The sequence below is a fragment of the Panthera tigris genome, chromosome B2, assembly GCF_018350195.1.
Source record: "Panthera tigris isolate Pti1 chromosome B2, P.tigris_Pti1_mat1.1, whole genome shotgun sequence".
Lineage (NCBI taxonomy): Eukaryota > Metazoa > Chordata > Mammalia > Carnivora > Felidae > Panthera > Panthera tigris.
In genome coordinates, this window is record NC_056664.1 from 119,796,540 (window position 1) to 119,802,539 (window position 6,000).

A 6,000-nucleotide genomic window follows, 5' to 3' on the forward strand; every position below is an offset into this window, starting at 1 on the left:
ACTTATCAGATATATGATTTGCAGATATCTTCTGCCATTCTGTGGGTTTCCATGTCTATAGTGAACGTGAGCTTTTTTGTGTGTACTCAGTGTCTCCTTTTTAGGGAACCACCATATCTTTGGGCATATGGCTGAGCCTTAGCCAATCATACTCCATTCTATTTACCACAATAACTTATCTGCCCAGCGACGGATATTGGACCCAACCTGCGCCTGTGAAAACCCACCCCAAGATTTTTCTCCAAAGATGTTGTGAGAGATGCACTGTGTTTCTGAGATCATAAGCCCCAGGCTAGGATCATCAGCCTAGAACACCAGGACCATCCTTCCTTCTACACTGAGAGAGAACGGGAATGTGAAGCCGACACAGTGGGAAACAGAGCTGAGAAATGTAGCCCTGGTGATGCTGTTGAAGCATTTAGCTTCAGCATATCAGGAGACAGGACATCTACTCAACAACCGTACCTGGAGTTTTTAGTTTTATCAGTCAAAGCTTTTCTTTTCCTTTTTCTTCTTTCTTTCTTCTTTAAACTTGTTTGACTTTGGTCTGTATCAGTTGCAGTCAAGACCGTGTGCACAAATAACCAGCTGGAAATGGTGATTCCCAGAGCAAAGAGCCCTAAAGCATACCCTTCAACTGATGTTTTGGAGAATAAAGGGGTCACTCAAAGTATAAAGTGGTTTTGGGAATCTCTGAATCTCCAGGTCTTCTACTCTTTCCAGTTATACAGTGGCCAACAGATCTGGGTTCAGCAAGGGATGGAAGGGAGGGGCTTTGTCTTGAAGAAAGAGGCCGCATGTACCCCCACAGTTGTTTAAAATTGTTGCTTTCAAATATTAGCCCCTGTAAATTACAGTGCTCTAGATAAACCCTGATACCTCACTTTTTGTCACCCTACAAATTGGCCATATACCCTAAGAACGTAGATATCTAGGTGTGGAATCTCAGGACTCCATCTGCCTTTCCCCTCTCCCCCACCCCTGTGACCCCATCACCTAATCATCTGTAAGATGCAGTTGAGAACTAACTTAGCCAGTTGGATGCCAGATCCTGTGATTCCTTAATTTTTCTTTCTTTGGAAAAAATGTTGGCCTCGTGCCCTGACTCATTACTGTTCCACCTACAGGCATACAATGAGTTCAGTAAAAAGGGCACTGCTGAGTCACATAGTCTCCAACGTTCTGCATGATCAAAAATAACATGGTGGTTAAGAGTGTATAGTTTCTTCTTTTTTCCTATTTCTCATATAACTCCAAAACACTCATACTGAGAGCTTACATATTTTGCTTTTTGATCAGCTAGAACCTTTTTCTTAAACAGCTGAATGATGAACCCTAAAGGCAGGAGTTTCTTTTACAACAACTGACAGAACCTTAGGGCTAGAAAACACTTCATGCTAATGAAACAACAAATCATGGGCTTGACAGAAATGAGGCTGTTGCTGTTTTCCTGGGCAGTAATTTAAGCTTGTAGGTGTGTACTCCCTTAACATGAAGTCAAGGGATAAGATGCTTTCCTAGCCTGAAATCCCCTTCTTTAATGGCAGAATTGTACATAATTAGTGCATCTTTTGTGTTTTGTTTTTTTAAGAAATGGTCTAGCAGACTTTCCTTCTAAACACTTCATTTTAATTGTGTTGACTGCTACAAAGCGTGAGCTTTTTGCCAACTCTGACCAGAGAGTGTTCTATATCCTGAGGCTGCTTTCTGTTCTCAGGAGAATAAGAAGAGAAGTATCTTTAAAATAACTAATCCCATCCTGAGAAACTTTCCACTTGCTCTCTCTCCTTGGGATTTTTTTTTTTTTTAATTAAACCAAACTGAAATAAATAAATAAATATAAAATGATCTGTAATAGTGGAGGCAAGTGGAATTAAAGGACATTTTCCATTCAAAACAATGTCTAAATAAATGTCTAAATTCATCAGCCTTTCACTGCCTAATAATGTGACATGTTTACAATGTTGAAGGAAATCAGGTGTTTTCATGCTAAATGAAAATAAAATTTATGTGCTGTTATTACCATATTCTTTGCCTGGTGTTTCTCACTCTATTCATCATTAAAGGCTACCCAATAAATACTGTGCGAACTGCAATCGGGGAAGTTATGCGGCAATAACTCAGAATTGGCTATAAATAACCACCCACCGGGGCCTTGGGAAGAGTCAAGAGCTTAAGGGGGATTGTTTGCACCCCAGTTGCTATATTGTGAAGAAGAGTTGGTGGGGCTATTTCCACTTCATATTTGATACACTAGAGGCAAAGCTTGGACACTCGGATTCCAGCATAAAAGAAGGTCTTTATCTGTCACCATGTAAGCCAAGGCAGGAAGTAAGTAGGTTAAAATGGTGTGATTTCGGAGACTAAACCTTCCTTTATCCAACTCTGTCAGAAAGCTGATAGAGAAAGACTTGTCTACCCTGTGTATTAGTTAGCTATTGCTGTGTAACAAATTACTCCATAACCTAGCAGCTAATCAAGCATTTATTATCACTTGGTTTCACTTGGTTTTTTGACATTGAATCGGAATGTCAGTAATCTAGGAGCAGCATAGCTGAGTGGTCTGACTCAGAGTGGCTCACAAGATTACAATCAAGCTGTCAGCCAGGACTATAGTCATCTCAGAGCTTAACTAGCTGGAGAATCTTCTTTCAAGCTCACTTAAATGATCATTGGCAAGAATCAGTTCTTTCCTGTCTCTTGGCTTCAGGCTTTAGTTTTTTGTCACATGGAACTCTCAGTAACACTGGTCACAATATGGCAGCTTGCTTGTCTCATAGTGAGAGATCCAAGAGGAAGAGTTGGAGTGAGCTAGCAAGACATGCCCCAAATGGAAGTGCCTCAAATGGAAGCTTCTACCTAATCTCAGAAGTGGTATACCTTTTGCCATGTGGTGTTGGTCACACAGATCAACCATGAGATAATGTGAGAGGATGATACACAGAGTGTCAATACCAGGAAGTGGGAGTCATTGGCGGGGGGGGGGGGGGGTGCATCTTGAATCCTGTCTACCTCACTCTTGGATGAAGCTGTCACTGATACTTACGAACAGGCCAAAAAGTGAAATAAACCAGCACAATCAATTCAAAAGAGCACAATTTAGAGTAGGACACCCCTGGTTCTAAATCCTGGAGTGCTTCTTACTACCTTATGGTAATTACATACCTCCCTGAGCCTTCAACTAACAACCCATCTTATACAGTTGTTGTGAGTTAAATGAGATATATTTAAAGAGCGTTCATTCTATGGACCTTCCTCTAAAGGAAATCAACAACAAAAACAAAATGTATTTTTTGGTAGGGTAGAGAAAGAAGCCCACAGATGGCAGGCATTACACAGTATCCAGAGGGTACAGTATCCTGAGGCATGGGCTGCCACAGGTGACTTGAGTGTGTTGGTCATGTTCCAGAAGATGCTTGTATTACTAAAAACGACGGTAGTACTTCTAATCACTGTATTGGCCAGGGTTTCCTGGGAGTGTTTTTTGGTGACTTTCCAAGCATTTGTTAATCACCAGTGCACAAGGCACAGCTAGGAGCTAGGATTACAAAAAACAAACAAGACTCAGTTCCAACACCAAGTTGGTCTTCCTGTTGACTCAGGATAGAGAGCAGGGCAAGGAGATAGGCAACAAGCCGATTCTAACCTTAGGTGGAAGTTTGAAGAAAGAAGTGTGTTCAGAGGAAGGAGGACCTGACTGACTGGAGAAGAATAGGCGGGACCTCAACCAGCTCTTGGCAGCCAAGCAAAGGCATGTCAGCTAGAGGAGACCAGAGCAGCATGCACGGCCTGGGCATGAAGAGGCAGATACCATTCCCCAGAATTCCTCCTGGAGTGAGATGCAGATTTAGCAAATACAAATGCAGAAGGACACTCAGCTAAATTGGAATATCAGAGAAACAACAACTAATATTTTAGTATAACTATGTTCCAAGTATTTCATTATTTGTTATTTCTCTGAAATTCCGATTTAGCTGGGTATCCTGTATTTTACCTAGCAGCCATATCCTGGAGAGAACAATGAATTTGCACGGAGCGGTGGAGATTGAGCATAGGGAAGAAGGCATCAGGATGGTTAGGAAGGATTTTGGACTCCACGTTGAGGAGTTAGAACTTCACCTAATACCAGACGTGTGTGGGAGAGCTCGTGGGTCTCAGCTAGGGAATGACATGGTCAGATTTAATTGTGAGTAAGACTGCCCTGGTGGCTACATTGGAAGATAGAGGGGCGTGATGGGGACCAGAGGCTGCATCCAAAGCAACTTCAGTAGAGCAAGAGGGGCAGCTGTAATCATCTCTGAGGGCAAGGATGGGTGATGAAACAGCTAGTCGTTAGGACACACATTTTAAAGGGTTAAATTATTCAAAACCTTAGCTGTGCATTTGAACTACATAGGAGGTTTTTAAAAAAATACTAAAACCTGGGGCACCTGGGTGGCTCAGTCAGTTAAGCATCCGACTTCAGCTCAGGTCACAATCTCACAGTTCGTGGGTTCGAACCCCGCGTTGGGCTCTGTGCTGACACCTCAGAGCCTGGAACCTGCTTCGGATTCTGTGTCATCCTCTTCTCACGGCTCCTCCCCCACTCATGCTCTGTCTCTCAAAAAAAAAAAAAAAAAAATTTGTTTAATAAAAATAAAAAATACTAAAACCCCTCTCTCATTGATTCTGATTTAAATGATTTGAAGTGGAACCTAGACAATGGTTTTTGATTTTGGTGTTTTTTGTTTTTGGTTTTTGGTTTTTGGTTTGGGTTTGGGTTTTTTGGTGTTGTTTTTGTTTTTTGTTTTTTACTTCTCCAAATATTTTACTATACAGCCAGGATCAACAATTATTAAATGATCCTATCTTTTATTATTCCAAGGAATGCCCAATTTTCTTTAACAGTCCACCTGAAAAAGAGCACATTATCATCACCAAGTATCTTCCCACACCCTTCTTCATAGGACCATGACCAGTCACTTCTACATTCTTCCAGGGTGAAAAAAAAAAAAATTGGCAATTCCTGTCCAGGAACATTAAGAGACTATTTTAATCATTTTTCTAGGTACATTATCTCATTCTGTGGTTGACAAATAGCACGGGAATAATATCAAAGGATTTACCTGGGCCCCACTTAAACACCCACATGTATGAACACCTTCTTTACCCTCCTCTGGTTATTGCCAGTTGACTCACAGAAAGGTGAATTTGCATACATAGTTCATTAATATCTTTCAGGAAAACTCCCTGATTTTTGCTAAGGGCACCTTGGTTTTTTCTAGTGTCTACAAATTAAATACTACCATCTACCTTCAATTATTTGGATTGTTTAGGTCAATGTAATATGAATGTCCTATAGATCTTTCCAAGTCAAGTGGGGGTTCCATTTCAAGAGAAAAAAAAGAAGTCACGAGGCTGTTACTTGGTTTCATATCAGCAACCCAAATCAGCAACCCAGTGTGTCTGCCTTTAAGAAAAAGAAAGTATGGGCATTTTTTATATTTGTACTTGAAGGTTTGTTTTTTTTTTTCCACTTACGAAAGACTTTTATCCAAGATTCCTTAGCAGCAGAAACTCTTCAGTTTCTATAAAGTGTGATTCCGTTCACAAACGACTTCACAAAGCCACATATGCTAGTATTTTCTAGCTTATTTCCCTCTCACTCAAGGTATGTTCCTTTTTTTGCTCCTCAACAAGTAGGTTCCCTAAGGTCAAGAGTTGTAATATTTGCTTCTGCCGGAGAAAATAAGAAATGACTGATTTGAACACAAAAGATCATCACTTGTCAAGGAAAACCAAGAGGGTGCCTCTTTAGCATATCAGACCACGGGTGGACCAGATGTTTTGATATTTAATCAAGCCTGAAATCTAATCTGAAATCTAATTTAAATTATGATTTATCTTGTGTCTCCTTCCCTTTGTCATTAGAATTCTTTTCTTTGGAGACATGTCTTCCTGTGATATCAACATAGGAAGAAGCTGAGGGTGGGAGCTTGAAATATGAAGTGACAATCATTG